General features: G+C 44.7%; 1 protein-coding gene across 3 annotated transcripts in view; it reads left to right on the top strand.

Moving 5' to 3' along the window:
- The window catches only part of LOC146808616 (NACHT, LRR and PYD domains-containing protein 12-like), a 493,486-nt gene extending 473,976 nt beyond the window's left edge, over window positions 1-19,510 (top strand). For all 3 annotated transcript variants that reach the window (XM_085623630.1, XM_085623628.1, XM_085623629.1), the window contains one exon: window positions 15,685-19,510. The gene's annotated coding sequence lies outside the window, so the exon portion shown is untranslated. The remainder of the gene's footprint in view (window positions 1-15,684) is intronic.
- Window positions 19,511-22,330: the final 2,820 nt, after the last annotated feature.

The following is a 22,330-nucleotide window of genomic DNA, read 5'->3' as shown; positions in this document are numbered from 1 at the left end:
GACAGAAGCAAATATATAAGATTACAAGCACCAACAGAATAAATAGTAGGTAGAATTCTACCATTATGTTAAAACAGTGAATATATAAACGTGACAGTAATCAAGCGTACTCATATTATGCAGACCCTATCTAAGTGTACCTAAATGTACCTAGCATGTATGTGGGTGTAAAGCCAAGAATCCCCTAGGAAAGAGCCAACCCCATTACCTGATGGGAGAGAATGAAGGACCCCCGTCTTGGTCTCGAGTTGTGCGTGCTGGAGCTTCTGCAGGCCGGAACCTCAGTGTCAGCGTGGAAGTGTCTCCTCTGTCTATCTAGTGAAGGTATGGTGCTTTCATACCATAAATATAGCCTCAGGGTTCCTAACACAATTGATATGCTGTGAGTAGGATTATGTAAATTAGCCTAAATCAATACCTACAATTATGCAAAGTAGTTCTTTCACCGTAGGATGAAGATGACCACGACTTTTATACAGTTGGTATGTACATCGTGTGCAGGGGAATTTTTAAAGAATCCTCATGCATAATGAATGAGGCTAGTTTCATGAAAACCAATCGAAATTTATTAAACACATAACTGGGTAAAAGGTCAATGCTTAGAGCCGTTGTGCAGAGCAAGGTAGGACAAATGTAGGTGAAAGGTCGTTTGCTACCGAGGCCTAGGTTGAGGTACATAACACCAGTAGGGCCAGAATGCGGTCGTTATTATCCCAGGACCCGTCTTCTAGGTCCGCTCGCTTTTCTCCTGCCTCTTCAAGCATCTATCCTGGTTCACAAGAGTAAACCTGAGGGTGTCTTCTGTGTTATCTGCCCTAGTTCACAGTCTCTTCACGTTCTTGCACTTCATCCATGTCCTATTATTGCTCTGTTGCCGTCCAGTATCTGTTGTTTCAGTTCTAGTGTGGAGAGTGGCTCTGTGTCTCCGGGCATCAGTATATCCTATACTCCTGTGCTCTGTTTCCCTCTGGTATCAGTTGTTTCAGTTCTAGTGTGGAGAGAGGCTCTGTGTCTCCGGACATCAGTATATCCTTTACTCCTGTGCTCTGTGCCATCTTATCCAGACCCTTTTCGATGGTGTGTTTAAATTTAGCGTGCGCCCGTGAGCAACTCTGAGATTTGGACGGCATTTGGTTCAGGCCCCCCGTCATGGGGGTTTCTCCATGTATGCCCCCACCCTGTACAATCGCTCACCAGTATCTATACCTCGATGTTCCACACTGCGCAATGTGGTTTGTCACAAGTTATTACATCATCAGTGGTCAGCTGGTGTCATGTGTTCCGTGAATGGCCTATTGTGGTTTTTTCCTATGTTAGCCTAACTATGCACGGCACAGGCTGCGTTAGCTTTGCACATACGTTACTATATATACACGTTTGTGCCACATTGGATTTTCACACAGAACCGCCTGTTGTTTTTACATTCTGTTCTTGCCTGCAATTTAGTCTAAACACAGCAGACAAGGTCAAGCAACAATGTCCCTTGTTATTGTGCTCTGGTCAGTCACTCGCACCTAGACACCACACAGAAATGCAGCTGTTCTTTAGGAACATGTGCACCTTTTCATGTAGGTATGCACAGTAATGTAACAGACAACCAGAGATTTTATCTGAGAGAAGATCAAGGCTGTATCTGAGATGTAGAGCTTCCATCTGTCTAGGCTAAGGTACGGGGTCTGCTACTAATCCCAGAGATCTTTGCTGCATAATCAGTTTGCTTCCGTAGAAGGGAAGGTGGATTAGGCTAATAAGTCTTATAAGATGACAGGGCTTTTCATAATATATGGTTTGCTGACTATGTTGATGGAATTTTTGCTATGTAGTTTTTTTCTTATTGTGGCATGTATACTGCATTCTAGAGCACAGTAGTTTAAACATTTAAACTTCCTTTGTGACTCTGTTATTTCTTATTTTGGACGAGTGTGTGAGCAAAAAGGTGTATCCTGTTCCCGCTATCCCTGAGAGGGTCGAGAGTGTTGTGTTCTGGGGTGTCAATTCACTATAGATAGTCAGACTCGAGCTTGTGGTACTGAGATGGTATGATGGCTCAGTCCCTACCTGTAGATGTTCCATGGTCCCGAGCATAGTTCTGTTCCTGAGCAGAATCCCTGCGATACTGGACGAATCACCCGTAGGCCCGCATTTCATATCCCATTCTAAAATAGTTCCATTGAAAGAGTAAATCACACCTCTCAGCACTCAGTCTTCCAGTGCATCTCATCATTGGGGGCTGCCAATACCTCTTCCCCTGCTGACAAGCCTTTCAGCCCTAACATGAGAGCCGCTAGCCTCACACCGCTTCATCGCCACAGCCTTGTGGCACGTCACCCCTGATCCTCAGCAGTAAGGCGCAGGGCCGTCCGTGGTCTGGTCGTGATCCTAGCCCGACCTGGCCCATGCTCACCACTCTGGGCTCGGCTGACCATCTCTCTGTTGACAGGGGGCGGGGGAATTCAGTCAAGGGGGGAATCTGTTGTGGCCGCTCTACTCTTGCACTGTTTATGTTTGTTTATGTTTATGAAATTTGTAACACACACAGTTACTCAAAGAGTGTCCTAGTGCAAACCTGGTGGGGGAAAGGTGGAAAGGGCTACTAGATAAAAAGAAACGTCTTTAGTCTTTTCCTGAAGAGCTTGGGGTCCTGAATGCTGCGGAGGTCCAAGGGAAGCAGATTCCAGGCAGAAGCCGCCCAAAAAGCAAGAGAGCTCCCTCCGACTCTCTTAAGGCGAAATCGCGGGACGTGGACAAGAAGCTGCGTTGCTGAAGGCAGCTTTCCGAAAGGAACATAAATCCTGAAGCGCTTTCTCAGGTAGACAGGACCGTGTCTGTATAGTGCAGCGGGTGCCAGGACAAGGGATTTAAATGTAACTCTTTCTGTCACAGGTAGCCAGTGGAGATCGCGCAAGTGTTTCCTTACACTGGACTTTATAGGGATATTGAGAAGGGTCCTGGCAGCAGCAATCTGGACTTCCTGCAGTCTGTTCAAGAGACAGGCCAGGAGGCCCACGTACAGGGCATTAGCATAGTCAATGTGTGATAATATCAAAGCACGGGTAACCGTTTCCCTTGCTGACCTCGGGAGAAAAGGTAGAAACTTTCTAAGGACTTTTACTGTACCAAAGCACTGACCTGTAAGATTCTTGATCTAAATAGAGAAGTTCAACTTCTCGTCAAATCATATCCCTAGGTTTTTGGTGGGTGGACCCTCAGAAGTTGGCATGGGATATTGATCTGACCAAAGTGATTTCAGGAAATGAGGGGGGGGGGAGCTCCCAAAAAGAAGGATCACAGTTTTCACCTTGTTGCATTTTAACTGTGCCGAGGAGAGCCATTGAAAGATGGTCGTCAGACAAGATTTAGCTAGAGAGGTAGAGGAATCATTTAAATTGCAAGAGAAGAGGAGCTGGGTGTCATCTGCATAAGCGATGATCTTGGCACCAAGCTCCTCAGCCAACTGCGTCAGGGGAGTAACATATATATTAAAAAAAGGGGGGCTCGGAGTAGACCCCTGAGGTACTCCTGTGTTCACGGTCTTGGGGGAGGAAGAGAAAGGGGGAACCAAACTTGTTGCAGTCTACCTTCCAGAAAGGAATTCAACCATCTCCAGGCGCACCCTGAAATTCCAATTTCCAGGAGACTGTCCAGAAGCAAGGAATGTGGCACAGTGTTGAATGCCGCAGAAAGGTCCAGCAGAATCAAGGCTGCCCTCCCGCCCGAGTCCAGAGTTTCCTGAATGGCTTCAGCAACTTCTACAAGAGCCGACTCAGTACTGGATGACGCTCCGAAACCCGATTGAGCCAGGTGGAGCAGGCCGTGAAGTTCGACATAGGTGGACAGTTGTTTGTTTACCACTTTTTCACATACTTCCGCCACACCAGGAAAGAGAGAAATAGGGCGATAGTTGCAAAGGTTAGAGGAATCCAGTAGGTTTTTTCAATAGCAGCACAATTTTGGCCTGTTTACAGGCTATCAGCACTGTGGCTGCCGAGAGGGACAGGTTGATTAGTCTATTTACCATGGGATTGACCATCTCTGCGACCGCGGACAACAATCTAGCCAGACAAGGGTCAGTCGGTGATCCTGATTTAACAGACTTGAGGACCCTCAATGAGTCTGACAGAGTGATAGGTGTAAAAGCCACCAAAGCAGGTGACGAGGCAAAGCTGGAGACAGCCCGATTAGGGGTGTGTTCCCTACAAAGGGGGGTTATCTCTGATGTTGAAATTAGCTTGCTGAGCTTGGATCTTATCAATGAAGAAACTAGAAAGTTCTTCACACCAAGTAGACGACGCGGGATGAGTAATAGCCTCTGCTCTAGGAGATGGGAAGCTTTGAACAATGTTAAAAATGTCCCTAGTATTGTTCCTGGAGACACTGCACAGCCTCGTGTTCTTCTCTCTCTCACCCTCTACTGCAGATCATGTGGGCAGCTACCCAGCCCTGGTCTTTGCTGCGATCTGAGCCGGTCTCTGGCTACTGCTCTGTGCTCGACCAATGGGGGGCAGTAAATGATGCACAGAGGGTCTATAACTGTGGCTTTGTCAGAGCAGTGAGAGGGTGCGTCTGCTCAGGCAGCCACCTGGGCTCCTCCCCTGCTTATCACGTCTTGTGAGAATGTTGAGGACCTTCAGAAGAACAGATCATGGACTGTTATAAAGTGATAACAGTTCTTCCGGTTGCATATCCTCTCTTCGTGGATTGAGACAAAGATTAAAATCTCCAAAAATGATAGTCATATTGTTTGTGAAATAGGCATGGAGCTTCGATCTTCTAATTTCCCCGACTGACTCTCATTACATCTTTTGTGTGATAACATATCAGACACATCGATCACACTCACCTCTTCAATATTTACTGACATAGGATACAATGTCACCTTACAAGCCAATAGCCATTCACGTTTTGTAGTTATAGGTCTCGCATCTATTTCAAGTTTTGTCGAAGTCTGATTTAACACACCACTGGATGTCCGACTCGTGAAATACAATCTTGGTTGTGTAGGTATTTGGATGAAGCGTTCCAAGGTTGGACCTTCCTCTTCACGCAATCACTTGCCCTGTAAGCAAACGATATCAGTCTGCTACAACATTTCTTTACGTCCATAGAGCAGTGCCTGTCTTTTAGAGAGGTCTCTTCTATTGGAGTCAGTCCTGTGGAATCTATCCTGTAGAATGCCAGTATCGGGTCAGTTCTCCAGGGCAAAGAGGTCTCTTCCATTGGAGTCAGCCCTGTAGAATCTATCCTGTAGAGGGCCAGTATCGGGCCAGTTCTCCAGGGCAAAGAGGTCTCTTCCATTGAAGTCAGTCCTGTAGAATCTATCCTGTAGAGGGCCAGTATCGGGCCAGTTCTCCAGGGCAAAGAGGTCTCTTCCATTGGAGTCAGTCCTGTAGAATATTTCCTTTAGAGGTTAAGTATCGGGCCAGTTCTCGAGGGCAGAGAGGGTTCTTCTTTTATTGGAGTCATTCCTGTAGAATCTGTCCTGCAGACGACAAGTTTCAGGCAAGTTCTCGAGGGCACAGAGGTCTCTTCCATTGGAGTCAGTCCTGTAGAATCTGTCCTGTAGAGGACATGTATCAGACCAGTTCTCGAGTGCAGAGAGGTCTCTTTTACATTGGAGTCAGTCCTGTAGACTCTATCCTGTAGAGGGCCAGTATCAGGCCCGTTCTCGAGGGCAGAGATGTCTCTTCCATTTGAGTCAGTCCTGTAGAATCTATCCTGTAGATGACAAGTATCAGGCCAGTTCTCAAGGGAAGAGAGGTCTCTTCTATTTGAACCAGTCCTGTCAAATCTATCCTGTAGGGGACAAGTATCAGGCCAGTTCTCAAGGGAAGAGAGGTCTCTTCTATTTGAACCAGTCCTGTAAAATCTATCCTGTAGGGGACAAGTATCAGGCCAGTTCTCAATGTTTGCAGGTTTCACTTCACGCTCTCTCCAATACCGAGTGCCTCCTTTTATGCTTCTATTTTCCGGGCATAGGAAGGGTGAGAAGTATGTATTCATGAGTGGTGTGGGTGAAATGACTAGTTTAGGCAGCACACATATCACACATAATGAGCAAATTGTCAAAGCACTATCCCTTTTAAACAGGTACTGACAAAGCTAATTAGTCTTGCTTTGCTAGTGCTTGTTTCATAGCTGTTTTAGCTTTACAAGGCAAAATCATTGACAAAACCAATAGATGTGTGCAGCCATCATGGATTGCTATTTTGTATACTTCCAAGATGGCCGTCACATTGAGGGTAGACGTAACATGTGGGTCAACTTAGGACAGTGTAGCAATAAGTACACTGAATAATATCATGCCTATCCAAGATGGCTTCCATGCAAACTCAATGAGGCAGCCATCAGCAAACTCAATGAGGCAGCCATCTTGGACGCATAGAAAGAATTGTTCCAAAAAGGCTGTTCGCCACAATTGGCTTTGCCAATTCCTGCAACACAATTCTGCAAGCATTTGGTAAAGACAATAGTGCAGACTGCCATCATGTAATTCTATTTTTTAGACTTCCAAGATGGCCACCACCATGCATCTTGATGCAATGTGGCGGCCATCTTGAAATAAGAAAATAATGTTCTAAAATGTTGTTAGAAATTGGGTTATTAGTTGTTCCTGATGTGTGGCTTCTGCGAGTAATAGGTCCCCAATCTGCCCCTACTGGGAGCCACATGCCTCATTGTAGTGCTTGACTGTCAGGGTAGTGAAGCAGAGCAGTCCAAGGCCTACCACATTAAAAGGAAAACAAACCACGTTACCAGTAATCACCATTTCACTATAGTCATTAATCTTGTGTAAATGCATTGCTTAAAGCCAGCAAAGCATTATAACTGTGATAAAAAATGACTGTGAATATAAAAGATTAAGAAAACTTTGAAAACAACCATAACTTGTCTCTGCGTCTTTTTTATACATGTTCAGGCTGCATAACATGCGACCGTAGAGCCAACCCCTGGAGACTGCTGGACTCCCACGTGGAGCCCAAAAGCTCCATCCTTGGGGCTGCTCATAAATGGATGAAAATCCTCAGGGGGGATCGTTGAGGGGTTCATAAAATGTAGGACCCCAGAAACACAGAGAGCCCGATTCACAAAAGTAAACATAGACCAAAAGTCTAACTTTACTAGTAGTAAAGTTAGACTTTAGGTCTCAACTTAGACTTCAGGGGCCGTATTACATATGGTGCCCCGGGGGTGCAACAGGCGTTTGCACCTGCTTTGCATGCCCCCGGGGCACTTCGGTATTACAGAAGGGGCCACAGACGCCTGTGCGGTCCCTTCTGTAATACTGAAAGCGCTGGGGCACATACAGGGAGAGTGCTTTTTCAAGAGGTGTTCTCTCATTTGCATGGGGGCAGTAGGACCCCAGAAACACAGAGGGCTCGATTCATAAGAGTAAACTTAGACCAAAGTCTAACTTTGTTACCAGTAAAGTTAGACTTTTGGTCTAAACTGGGACTTTACGACTAAACTTAGACTTCAGGTCTAAGTTTAGGTGTGTGAATCGGGCCCTTAGACTTCAAGTCTAAGTTTAGCTGTGTGAATCGGGCCCTTAGACTCCAAGTCTAAGTTTACCTGTGTGAATCGGGCCCTTAGACTTCAGGTCTAAACTTAGACTTTTGGTCTAAGTTGACCTGTGTGAATCGGGCCCTTAGACTTCAGGTCTAAGTTTACCTGTGTGAATCAGGCCCTTAGACTTTAGGTCTAAACTTAGACTTTTGGTCTAAGTTGACCTGTGTGAATCAGGCCCTTAGACTTCAGGTCTAAACTTAGACTTTTGGTCTAAGTTTACCTTTATGAATCGGGCCCTTGGACTTCAGATCTAAGTTTACCTGTTTGAATCGGGCCCTTAGAGACTTCAGGTCTAAGTTTACCTTTATGAATCGGGCCCTAAGTTTAGACCTAATAGCTAGCTTTACTAGTAGTAAAGTTAGACTTTAGGTCTAAGTTAGCCAGCAGCTGTGAATATTGTAGTTGCGGCTCTCCAGCTGAGTTGTGATGAGCTGTGTAGCTTTTATGTTTTTTGGGCTACCCGCACCCCGCAACTTGCCTCTTCTCAGGGAGCTCACCCCTGCTGTCCCTGCCGGCTCCTTGCCCGTCCTGCCTCCTGCACTGCCAGCGTGGGAGCCGACAGGGTGCTGCTCCGCTACCCACTCAATGCAGGCAGGGTGTCTTTTTGTGATGGCCGCCCCACTCATCCCGGACACGGGTACAGAGAGCAGGGGTGAGGGAATTACTGTTGGGGAGGTGTGCGATGGTGCTCTAGTTGGGAGCCCGGAAATGGAGTCTTTAGGCCCTTACTTTCGAGATGGGATCCCAGGCTCCCTTTGATATTACCTGGCTCAGGTTTGATCCCTGGGCCTCCAGAGCTTAGGAACCCCTTGGGAGGGGGGCCCATGCATGCTCCCGTGCCTGGGGCCCCATGCATGGAGGAAATATTTAATTTGCTCTTCCCCTGTGCCCTGGGGTAATTTAAGTAAGATGCAGTGGAGCCCCACACACTCCATTTCTTGAAGAGGGACAAAGGTCACAGACCTTTAAAAGGCTACAACCCAGACCCTTCAGGCCAGTTTGAATGATCTTGGGGTCATGTGTCTCCTGGTGGCGAGCTCTTACCTCCAAGAGCAGTTTCAGCGGACCTCCACACTCACCTCCACACTCACCTCCAAGGTGGCGCATTCTGCAGGATCTGGTTTTACTGGCTCCCTGCACCAGCTCTCCTTCCTTTGTCTCTGGTACTCCTCTCCTCCTTCTGGGGCACAGAAGTCCAGATGTTTCCCAAACAGGATCTCAGGGTGTGGAGGGGGGCCAGCCTCTCTGGCCCAAACTGGGCTTGGGGTCAACTGTGGGCAAAGTACGTAGTCCTTTAGAGCATCAGGGGGCTTGTCCTTCGAGTTGGCCATAACTGCGGCCCCAGTCCAGTTCCACTTAAAAGTACCCCTCTCCATGGGCAAGAGTTTAAATGGGGTGGAAGGTTCTAGAAAACAGGCACCCCTGGCCAATCCTAGGGTGCCACATTTCCTATCCACCTCGGCCCCAACCCTCTTGCACAGCATGCTGGGAATGTTCAAGATGACGCCATCCAGAAGTCACTGGTCCCATCTTATCCAGGAGCCTCAGCTCCGCTCTTAGCCGACATCCCTGCCAGGGCCTTTTCCACCAAAATATCAAAGAGGAGCCCCTTCCTTTGCTGGCTTCAGTTGTCTGGGCTTCCTCCTTTGTTCAGGGGGCCTGGGCGGTCCCAACCCTGAGTGACAGGTAATTAACAGGTGCAGAATTTCTTCCCCACCCTTTCACTCCTTAGGAGCTGAGGGAAGCACTGTTAATTATTCCTTGTGTGTGGCGAAGCCTTTGTTCCTCTGCCTAGCAGGGTGACAAAAGGCCTGGACTCTGATCCTGAGCTGAGCCAAAGCAATATGAAAATTCTGGAAGACTCATGAGATGCATAAGTTATAAACCGCTTTGGGAGCGAGGCAAAGGGCTTTAAATGAGATTCTCTGGCCTAAAGGAAGCCAGTGCAGCTTGCAAATGGATGCCGAGACTGGGTGAAATTTAGGAAGATCCATCACCGGCCTGGCCGCTGCGTTCTGTACAAGATGCAGTTTGTGAATGGATTCCTTATTGATGTTCAGAAAGAAGGCATTAGAATAATCCAATCTGGACAGGACCAGGGCGACAACTGCCTACGTTCGGGAGGAAAAAGAAAGAAATTGAGAGATCGTCCTCAGGACCCTAATGATTCCAAAACAGGTGGAAACCGTTCTCTTGATCTGGGGTCGAAAGAAAGGGAGCTGTCTATGCAGGCATATACAAACAGGAGTATTTGCGTCCTCCTACTTAGGTGCTCCATATCTAAGTGTGCCTAGATGTACCTAGCATACATGTGTATGTAAAGCCAGATGCGTGTATGTAGAGCCAAGAATCCCCTACGGATGAGCCAACCCCATTACCTGGTGGGAGAGAATGAAGGTCTCCGTCTCAGCTCCGAGATGGACACCCCACTAGGGATGTCAGACTGCTGCGTGTCAGAGGGGAAGATTCCTCCTCCTCCTCTATAGTATAAGGAGAACAGGGGAGTTTTAAACTAGGAATGGTCACTCTGGGGGTTCTCCTATAATCAACAAGTGTTTGTGTTTATAAAACAAATACGATTGTGCACAGCGGTCCTGTTATCCGAGGATGATTAAATGAAGATGCAAGCGATGACCCATGTGCAGAATAATTCTACAGTGTATGAAACATTGTCATGAACGTCATGTGTGAGGATTAAGATATGATACTAAGAATCCTCATGCATCATACATGAGCCTGGATTCAGAGAAGCCGAGCGACATGTGTTCTGGCACATGACTAGGTAAAAGGTCAGCGCTAAGAAACATTATGTTTGTGTAAAGCGGGACGAATGTAGGTAAAAGGAGACCATGCATGTCAGGCCTAACTTATGAAATATAACATGCAAAGGCCTTGCACATGAGACTTCGGTATCAAACATTTCACATGAAGAGTTTTACATCGAGGTGGTCCCTTCCACATTCCTCTAATCAGACCTCCCAGGATATAGCGGCATGGATTTGCAAATTTAGCGGCACAAATACGGAAATTTAGAGGCACAAATATGGAAATTTAGCTGCATTTTTGCGGCACTTTATTTTACTCATAATCATTCATTTTCAGCCTTAAATCAATGGAAACTCTTTTAGCAGAGTATTCCGCTTTGAATAGGCAACCTGGGATATGGAACAGAGGAAGCAGCCCACAGGTGAAGGCTGTTATCCTTTGGAAATGCAATTCTCCATTTGCTTTAGTATAGGTTGGTTATCACACCTTTTGACACATTGCGGGACCGGTGTTTGGCACATCCTTAACCCTTTTCTCCCCTGAAAGTCTGAGGGCGGCTGGACACCGCTTTCGTGGACAGGCCATGGCCCGTTGAGCAGGTCCGAGAAGGTCCACTGTGAGAAAAATAACTGACTTTATTAGTATGCAAACCTTGTGAAATCCTACCACTGCCCATTTATTTTAAAGCTCGAAATGATTCTGGTTTCTTCTTCCCACATCCTAAAGCTCACTTCCTGATTTGCAGAAGGGAAGAATATTTGTAAAAAATCCTCTCACGTTTGCCTCAATTTGTAACAAGCTAATATACAGAATTTAGCACACAATCCCTGGTAACCCCTGGTTTTACTGCAGAATAATTATAGACACGTTATCTCTGCCCAGGAACGATATTTCTATTAAGCAGAGGTGAGTGAGCCAACAAATTAACCACAAGCCGAGCTAAGGGTCAGTCTTGGCTCGAAGAGTCCATGCATGAGCCAAGCCTTGAAAATGTTTGGCACGTAAAAATATATTCTCAATCAATCAAATATAGTTCATTTTGGGACAAAACCTATAAAACCATATCAGTAAAATAAAAAAATAAAAAACACACACATGCTAGCCCTAAACAAATATGGCACTTAAAAGTCAACCTCTAAATTAATGTTATATAAATAAATTAAGATTATAAATTTTAACATCATGTCAAGGAAACGGGAAATGAGTAGGTACGGGGGCACTCCTAATATTTTAAATGGGATTAATCAGGGTCTCCGCGATAGGTCAGAGGCGCTGGCGATAGCCCACAGGTCTGCACCACACAGAGTTGCTGTTTGCCCTTGTGCCTTTGGATCAGGTCCTTTATTTATATTGGATCAGGATCCTGCAGAGTAGACGCGCTCCCGGTTTGCTGGGCCCTCAGATGTCTTGAGTAGATCAGATGCTGCCTCCACCTCACAGAACTGTATGGGCAGCAGTTGACCTGATTGAGGGGAGAAGAGTGTAATGGGGAGTTGTTTTCGATGCCCCTGTGGGGGCGGAACATCAACTACGAGATTAGGTCCAGGGGTTGTACATTGCCGATTTCGCCGGCACTTTTGTAAAAATTGCGGCATTTTTACAAAAGTGCCGATTTCGCGGCAAACCGGGAAATCGCGAAATCCTGGAGGGTCTGTCTAATATACATTTTCCATTTTGTAATCGCCTGACAATTGAAAATATAGAACATTTACTTTTTTCCCTGCATTTTAAACAGTGAGGGGGACGTGGGTTTTTCCCATTTGCCTTCATCTGGGATCCCGCCAGTATCTGCCCACTTTAGGGATTTTACAAAACAATCCTTCCCAGCCAGTGTGTTTGTTGTGAGCAGATACCTCTACTGTGCGTGGTTAACCAGAAGGCGTAAGGCCAGCTGCTATAGGGATCTTAAAATGCTTCTTAGATTACATTTCAGTATCCGTAGGACCCACTGAGGCCGACATTCATTCATTTCAGTATCCGTGGGATCCACTGAGGCCGACATTCATTCATTTCAGTATCCGTAGGACCCACTGAGGCCATCATTCATTCATTTCAGTATCCGTGGGACCCACTGAGGCCGACATTCATTCATTTCAGTATCTGTAGGACCCACTGAGGCAGACATTCATTCATTTCAGTATCCGTAGGACCCACTGAGGCAGACATTCATTCATTTCAGTATCCGTAGGACCCACTGAGGCCGACATTCATTCATTTCAGTATCCGTAGGACCCACTGAGGCCGACATTCATTCATTTCAGTATCCGTAGGACCCACTGAGGCCGACATTCATTCATTTCAGTATCCGTAGGACCCACTGAGGCCGACATTCATTCATTTCAGTATCCGTGGGACCCACTGAGGCCGACATTCATTCATTTCAGTATCCGGAGGACCCACTGAAGCCGAAATGCATTCCTTTCCCTTCACATCGAGAACACTAAGGTTGCTGCATGTTTTTTATAGTAAAACGAGTTTTAATCTAGCAAAGAGTATTAATGGTATGGATAGTTTTAGAGGTTCCTAACATTTGTATCTAGTTGAATGATGCATTTTATAACTTTATTCCATTTTGCATGTGTTTAGGCTGCTTTGATTGATTTGCTGGGCAACAAGAGATAATGGTAGAATATCTAAGACTGCAGATATACAATTACTTGAAATAAATTGTATTCATATATCTTGATGGGCAATATGTTGGGTTAGGAGAGGGATACAAACATCCCTGTGAACGGAGCGGACCCACACTTAGGATTTTGTTGTCAGGTACAAGTTGTGTAATCTCCTGAGATAGCAACTTTCCTTGTTGTTCCTGTATTAGCTGCTTACATTACATTTTGTGTTATAATCTTTGTTTTGCACACTGCCCTTTACTTGGCTTTTATAGATATGTTATGAATTTTAACAATGTTTACATGCACTTTGAGTTTAAGATTGGCCAAAAAAAGATTTGATGATGATGAATTACAAATGATCAAAATCAGCCAAAGCTATAGAATGTGGAGACTTTTTGGGTGCATTTAGAGAGATACATATTTATAAAATGGTAAAAAATAAAATGTATAATGCTATGGACATCAGATGTTTCTTACACTCTTGCTCTTCCACCATGTAATTGTAACTTGTTTCTTACACTCTCTCTCTCCCAACGTGTAATTGTAACTTGTTTCTTACACTCTTCCTCTCCCTCCGTGTAATTGTAACTTGTTTCTTACACTCTTGCTCTCCCTCCATGTAATTGTTTCTTGTTTCTTACACTCTTCCTCTCCCTCCTTGTAATTGTAACTTGTTTCTTACACTCTTCCTCTCCCTCCGTGTAATTGTAACTTGTTTCTTACACTCTTGCTCTCCCTCCATGTAATTGTTTCTTGTTTCTTACACTCTTGTTCTCCCTCCGTAACTTGTTTCTTACACTCTTCCTCTCCCTCCTTGTAATTGTAACTTGTTTCTTATACTCTTGCTCTCCCTCCTTGTAATTGTAACTTGTTTCTTACACTCTTCCTCTCCCTCCGTGTAATTGTAACTTGTTTCTTACACTCTTCCTCATCCACCATGTAATTGTAACTTGTTTCTTACACTCTTTCTCTCCCAACGTGTAATTGTAACTTGTTTCTTACACTCTTCCTCTCCCTCCGTGTAATTGTAACTCGTTTCTTACACTCTTCCTCTTCCACCATGTAATTGTAACTTGTTTCTTACACTCTCTCTCTCCCAACGTGTAATTGTAACTTGTTTCTTACACTTTTCCTCTCCCTCCGTGTAATTGTAACTTGTTTCTTACACTCTTGCTCTCCCTCCATGTAATTGTTTCTTGTTTCTTACACTCTTGCTCTCCCTCCTTGTAATTGTAACTTGTTTCTTACACTCTTTCTCTCCCAACGTGTAATTGTAACTTGTTTCTTACACTCTTCCTCTCCCTCCGTGTAATTGTAACTTGTTTCTTACACTCTTCCTCTTCCACCATGTAATTGTAACTTGTTTCATACACTCTTTCTCTCCCAACGTGTAATTGTAACTTGTTTCTTACACTCTTCCTCTCCCTCCGTGTAATTGTAACTTGTTTCTTACACTCTTCCTCTTCCACCGTGTAATTGTAACTTGTTTCTTACACTCTTCCTCTCCCTCCGTGTAATTGTAACTTGTTTCTTACACTCTCTCTCTCCCAACGTGTAATTGTAACTTGTTTCTTACACTCTTCCTCTCCCTCCGTGTAATTGTAACTTGTTTCTTACACTCTTGCTCTCCCTCCATGTAATTGTAACTTGTTTCTTACACTCTTGCTCTCCCTCCTTGTAATTGTACCTTGTTTCTTACACTCTTTCTCTCCCAACGTGTAATTGTAACTTGTTTCTTACACTCTTGTTCTCACTCCGTGTAATTGTAACTTGTTTCTTACGCTCTTGCTCTCCCTCCGTGTAATTGTAACTTGTTTCTTACACTCTTCCTCTCCCTCCGTAACTTGTTTCTTACACTCTTGCTCTCCCTCCGTGTAATTGTAACTTGTTTCTTACACTCTTGCTCTCCCTCCGTGTAATTGTAAATTGTTTCTTACGCTCTTGCTCTCCCTCCGTAACTTGTTTCTTACACTCTTGCTCTCCCTCCGTGTAATTGTGACTTGTTTCTTACGCTCTTGCTCTCCCTCCGTGTAATTGTAACTTGTTTCTTACGCTCTTGCTCTCCCTCCGTAACTTGTTTCTTACACTCTTGCTCTCCCTCCGTGTAATTGTAACTTGTTTCTTACACTCTTGCTCTCCCTCCGTGTAATTGTAACTTGTTTCTTACGCTCTTGCTCTCCCTCCGTGTAATTGTAACTTGTTTCTTACGCTCTTGCTCTCCCTCCGTAACTTGTTTCTTACACTCTTGCTCTCCCTCCGTGTAATTGTAACTTGTTTCTTACACTCTTGCTCTCCCTCCGTGTAATTGTAACTTGTTTCTTACACTCTTACTCTCCCTCCGTGTAATTGCAAATTGTTTCTCACACTCTTCCTCTCCCTCCTTGTAATTGTAACTTGTTTCTCACACTCTTCCTCTCCCTCCGTGTAATTGTAACTTGTTTCTTACACTCTTCCTCTCCCTCCGTGTAATTGTAACTTGTTTCTTACACTCTTCCTCTCCCTCCATGTAATTGTAACTTGTTTCTTACACTCTTGCTCTCCCTCCATGTAATTGTAACTTGTTTCTTACACTCTTCCTCTCCCTCCGTGTAATTGTAACTTGTTTCTTACACTCTTCCTCTCCCTCCATGTAATTGTAACTTGTTTCTTACACTCTTCCTCTCCCTCCATGTAATTGTAACTTGTTTCTTACACTCTTCCTCTCCCTCCTTGTAATTGTAACTTGTTTCTCTTTCAGACTCGAGTGACGAATCAGAGGAGCTGCAAACTCACAGATATCAACTCAACGTTTAAACACATTTATTTTGCTTTGCTGGTGGTTTGGGTGATTTCTCTTAATCAATCTATTAGATGGATATTGTGATGCTGATATTGATGTCAGGGGCATATTTAACAAAAACGTCATGCAGCACAATGCAATGAGGCAGTTTACTGCGCTGCACGTCAGGGACAGGGCAGACATGCGCTGTATCTACCAAGATACGACACATTCCTGCTCTCGCCCTGCGCTGGTGCACTGAGTGCTGCTGGGCCATCGCAGGCGCCCTCGTGCCACGGTGCAGGGGTGCCTGCGTTAGAGGAGGGATTCCTGCAGAAAACCAATGCTTTGAGTCAGTTTCCTCTTTCTATGTGTGCCACAGAAGGCATTACACCAAGAAAGGGGAAAAAATAAAGATATTTCTCCTTGTTACACCTCTGTCAGGTAGGCCCACCATTTTGACACATTGCCAGGTTTATAAGTCTTTTTAAATCTGGGAATGCACCAAAATCCACAGGTGGATGCACAGGAACGTCCATGCTCCACCCATGGAATGCCTTCCCAATGGAGAGAAACACAAGGCAGCGATCTGTGATACGTTGCGTCACTCTGGATTTACTAATCCACGCAGAGCCAGGCACAGTGGCTTTCCGTGGCTGGGTAAATCTCACTTAAGCCCTTGCGTTGCTTTGCGTCACCTTGCCGGATGCACGGGGATGTCAAGGGTTTAGTAAATCTGTCCTTTATTTGTTAGTGAAAGGATATTTGTGTTTCATTCATTTTAGAATTTTTTTGTACGTAAATGACTATCTTACGTGTTATTGATTTCTCTGGAGTTTTTGTAAAGTGCGTACACAGGCCAAGAGTATCAAAGCATTTCACAGAGGAGTCTATACAAAGCACAGTAAGTTTGATTGTTACATAATCACTGACTTTAGTCGCTTAGTTATATTCCGGGCATGGAAACTGACAGAGACTTGTGGCCCTGTGCAGCAAAACACTTGTTGATGATTGAATTCACCAATAAAGGATGTACATTTAAGATGTAGACATTCAAATATGGCAACTGTTTGATCATTTAAATAACAACAAATTGAAAAGGAATGGAAGCCGGGTGACGCCTCTCCTCACCTTGGAATCTTTTATTATTTTCAAAAGGACTATCGCTCGCTGGAATACTCCAGTGGCATGCGTCATCATCGAGCCCTCACTCAGAACACCGAGGGCCTGATTCCCAAAGGTGTAAGTTTACCCTTGTTTGCTATTCACACTGGAATTACGAGTAGTATCTTGTGAGAGAGGAGCCTCTTCAGTGTCATGCGTCATCATAGAGCCCTCACTCAGAACACCGAGGGCCTGATTACAGGTACAAGCTTACCCTTGTTTGCTATTCACACTGTGATTTACGAGTAGTATCTTGTGAGTGCGGAGCCTCTACAGTGGCATGCGTCATCATCGAGCCCTCACTCAGAACACCGAGGGCCTGGTTCACAAAGATGTAAGTTTACCCTTGTTTGCTATTCACACTGTGATTTACGAGTAGTATCTTTTGAGTGCGGAGCCTCTTCCGTGTCATGCGTCATCATAGAGCCCTCACTCAGAACACCGAGGGCCTGATTACAGGTACAAGCTTACCCTTGTTTGCTATTCACACTGTGATTTACGAGTAGTATCTTGTGAGTGCGGAGCCTCTACAGTGGCATGCGTCATCATCGAGCCCTCACTCAGAACACCGAGGGCCTGGTTCACAAAGGTGTAAGTTTACCCTTGTTTCTTATTCACACAGGGATTTACGAGTAGTATCTTGTGAGTACGGAGCCTCTTCAGTGGCTTCATCATCGAGCCCTCACTCAGAACACCGAGGGCCTGGTTCACAAAGGTGTAAGTTTACCCTTGTTTGTCCTTCACACAGGGATTTACGAGGATTATCTTGTGAGTGCGGAGCCTCTTCAGCGGCTTCATCTTCGAGCCCTCAGTCAGAACACCGAGAGCCTGATATACAAAGGGGTAAGTTTACCCTTGTTTGCTATTCACACAGGGATTTACGAGTAGTATCTTGTGAGTGCAGAGTCTCTTCGGTGGCTTCATCATCGAACCTCACTCAGAACACTGGGGGCCTGATTCACACAGGTGTAAGTTTACCCTTGTTTGCTATTCACACAGGGATTGACGAGTAGTATCTTGTGAGTGCGAGGCCTCTTCAGTGGCATGATTCATCATCGAACCTCACTCAGAACACTGGGGGCCTGATTCACACAGGTGTAAGTTTACCCCTTGTTTGCTAGTATCTTGTAAGTGTGGAGCCTCTCCAGTGGCATGCGTCAACATGGATCCCTCACTCAGAACACCGAGGGCCTGGTTACAGGTGTAAGTTTACCCTTGTTTGCTATTCACACAGGGATTCACGAGTAGTATCTTGTGAGTGCGGAGCCTCTTCAGTGGTATGCGTCAACATCGATCCCTCACTCAAGACACCAAGGCCTGAGTCACAAAGGTGTAAGTTTACCCTTGTTTGCTATTCACACAGGGATTTATGAGTTGTATCTTTGTGAGTGCGGAGAGCTAGTCCCTCCCTTTCCTTTAGTATAAGTTATGGAACCCTTGCCATTGCAAATCAGATATCCCTGGACGACGCTCTACAAGAAAAATCCTGGCCCTTCGACGTTCCACTACCTTTTGAAGACAGAAGAATCTCCCTTGGAGTCAAGGAGGGACTCCCCTGCTTGGCAGGCACCCAAAACTTGAATCTGCGGTCGCAAACTTTCCCGCTCCTGTCAGAGTTCGAAGTCTCTGCAGCACCGGAAGTGGATTTCCTGACTTCTCGACGGCCATTGTGAGTCCCCAGCAGAGCTCAGGCGAGTGGACCCCATGAGTGACGAGGAACAGCAATAACCGGGTACAGTGCACTATTGTTGAGTGCAACCCCTTCACGACGTTCTATGAACTTGTGCATTGGACCCTTTATGGCCCAAGCCTTCAGCAAGTTTTGCAGTGAAAATCAGAGGCCTACCCCATCCCGAGTGACTGTGGGCTCCTGTGAAGCATTTCCTCACAAGGCATCTTTGCGATCCCTTGCCCATTGGCTTGTGGGTCCCCCGAAGACTTTCTTATCAAACCAAAGGGCTCTTCTGGCTGCTCCTGGCCTGCCCTCACTCGCCCTCGCTGGGTGAGTCTCTCAGACCTTGTTGGTCTGCACCGCTGACTTTATTCACTTTCCACAAGACTTGCTGTTGCCAAGGCTTGTTGGCTTCAATCCGGTTACCGACACCTAGGTAAGCTGCAGACGTCATGTGACACTCCGAATCCAGCTGCTGGTTATCGTTGATGCCTCCTGGTCCTCGTGAGCGAAGAGTCAAAACACCCTTGATCACCTGAAGTCGGGGTGGACATGGATGGACAGACTCCCCCCCAAGGGAGGATGGACAATGCATCTTTTATTGTAAGATAACGGCTCCTGGGGTCTCCGTGCTTGGGGTCACCGGCTTGCCTGGTTCCTGCCCCTGCGTGTGTTTACAAAGTGGTGTCCTTGTTGCTTCGAACCCTTCGGACAGTAGCCTCCTCGGCCCTAAGAACAGCCGGTGAGGAGGGTATGCTGGTAGAGGGGGCTTCACCCTTGAAAGATCTAAAACTGTGACTCCTTTCCTAAATGTAGGTTTATGGAATAAAGGGAAGGCTGGCTGGGGGAGGGGGGGCAAGGGTAAAATAGAAGAGGTTCTGCTTGTGAATCGACTGCACTAAAGGCTCTGTAATGCTCTGTTAACTGCACTTACTGGAAAATTCAATAAACAAACCTGTAAAAACAAAATGTGGCCTCATGTGTTCAAAAATACTAACATTTTGTTTACAGACTGCACATAAACATGAATTATTTGTATTGTATTGGAATTTCTATAGCGCTTTCCACTGCCCTGCAAGGCTAAAAGCGCTTTCTGGATGGTCCAAATGTATTTAAATAGCACTTCATGCGTCTGACGAGGTCATGAAGTGCTATAATTATCTTGAAGTTCCTAGAAGCCCTTCGGAGCTCATTGTTGTGAGGTCGCTGTTTGTGATTTGTCAATCATGGGACATGATGTACATGATGTTTGACTGTAGTGGAAGCGTGGCACATTGAGCGATTGATATGTTCCTGATCATCCACAACATGGACCCAGAAAAGGGTAGACCCCCTGGCACTGGGGACTGTGTCACTGTGTCAACACGAGACAGAAACCCAGCTGGACTGCAACCGCTCTGCAACCCACTGAGCAGCACCGGGGTGAGATGTGTTTCAAGTAACTATCAATTTGATAAGAAATCACACAGAGAATCGGAGGAATCCAAACCCCTAGATACCTAGAAGGGAAGGAATATGATAATTAAATCATGTTGCCGCAAAGAGGTATTATACATACAATGGGTGAACCCAGTAACCCTCAGAACCTGGGCTTATGGTATATATATATTGCATAATGATTTTGTCAGGGAACAATTGAATACAATTAATTATTACTGGACAAGAGGCTAAACGTAGTCCTCTTAGGGCCCAATTAATGAAAAAATGAAAAGTTATGGACATATAGGAGGGGAATCCTCGGAATCTGGGCTTAAATGATATATATATATATATTAGAGCCATTAACAACAAGGATCAGAATTATCCCGTAGCCAGGCATTTTGAAAAGGTACACAATAGTAACCCCAAATGTCTTAGGTATTTTGCCATTGAATCAGTACCATAGAAGAAAAGAGGTGGCAACAGGGAGGCAATACTCCGCCGTTTGGAAACTCAATATATTTTGGAGTTTAATTCCAAATGGCCGGGAGGCCTGAATGCCACGGAGGATCTCTATACCTTTCTTTGATTCACGGTACTTGATAGGTAACCAGTCTTACTCTGTCATAATTACCCTTTTTTTGCAAAGTAATACAGGCATATTTTATTCTGGGACTTTTTACTGTTATTTTTAATGATTGGTTTTAAAGATACTGTAGGGTAGTAATTTTTATATAACTAGTGTCTTTTTATTGATCATTTTAAAAAATGTCACAAGTCTTTTACATTTGCTCATTTTCCTGTGTTTCATTGCCTATTTATCTCTGATGAATTTGACTTGAACTTGCTTAGATTGTGGTATCGGATTATTCTCTATTTGTATTCCGCCATATTTGAACTGCTTGTACCATTTATCTTTTGTCTCAACCAATGATTGCCTTTTTTTGCATCAGTAGCACCAGTCACTTTATGTCCATTAAGTACTGTCGCATTAATGCACTTTAATAGACTATGTATTTTGAACGGAGAGTTCGACTACTGTTGCAGTATGATTGCCTTCTTTGCACCAAGAAGCACCAGTCACTTTATGTCGATTTAGTACTGTGGCATTTATGCACTTTATTAGATTATTTATTTGAACATAGAGTTGGACTATTGTGGGAGCATGTAATTTATTTACATGATGTTTTTTATTATAGCATGGTGAGCACTTTAACAATTTAAAATAATATGACATACGACATACTGTTAATTGACACCTAGGAAAGAGATATATGTGAAACAAATATTTTTTCTGTATAACTACTGGCATTTGGGCTTTGAATCCCTAGTTACAATGTAACACATGCTATGCATTTGCTAAAATGGTTCTGTGACCAGCGCAATGTATTTACATTGTATTTTCTGTCACTTAGTATGTCTATTGTAAATTTAGGAGCACTTGCACCTTAAAAATGGGTCTGCCTAAGCGCGTGGTCAGGTGATCAAGGCCGCTTGGACGGCCGAAACGCGTCCTGACATCAATGGGGAAATAAATAAATAAAACTGTTTGGTACTTCAAGAGGTCTGCGCCCGTGATTCCTTTAAAGGAGTTATATTGCGAGTTGTTTGGAATATATATATATATATATTATTCATAAAGGATAACGACGCCATGTGCTATTTTTACATTTTATTTTCTGCCGCCACCAAACGCGTTTCGACTGTAAACAGTCTTGCTCACTGGTAATAAAGTTACAAATGCAGCCATTTTTTAAAGTGCATTATGTGCATAACATAAATCTACTAACGTGACTGAAGTGATAAACAGACTCGTAGTTTCAACATGGCATTAACTTAGCATTTCAATTCATCAATTCATAATATTAACATTGGCCTTGAAATAGCATTTTTAAAGAAAATCAGCATCATTAAAATCACTGTTTTCCGCAGTGGTCATATATGACATAGCACTCGTAGCGCGATGGTCACGTGAAGAAACATTGATTTGCTCACTTGAGCTGAATTATAAGAATGTTTGTGTCGAAATGTCATTAAAGCCCAGTAGGGTTTGACAAGGACCAATAGTAACATTGTAACAATGTTAGTGTTGAAGAGTCAATAAAGCTCACTAGAGTTTGACAAGAAAGCGCGTAGGGAATAACTGCGGAAAACAGTGATTTTAATGATGCTGATTTTCTTTAAATATGCTGAAAGTCTCGGGGGGGATTCGTCAAGCGGAGGCTGAGGAAAAAGGGGGGTCCCAAAACGCGTTTTTCCCATGCAATTTTCCATAGGGACCTTTAGTCCAAGGTACAGCCCGAACGGCTGAACAGAATTACTTGAAATTTGGCAGCGAGGTAGTCCTCAGCTCAGGGAAGTGCCTTTTGC

Source organism: Triturus cristatus, chromosome 8 (genome assembly GCF_964204655.1).
Source record: "Triturus cristatus chromosome 8, aTriCri1.1, whole genome shotgun sequence".
NCBI lineage: Eukaryota > Metazoa > Chordata > Amphibia > Caudata > Salamandridae > Triturus > Triturus cristatus.
This window is presented reverse-complemented; position numbering and strand designations above follow the sequence as displayed.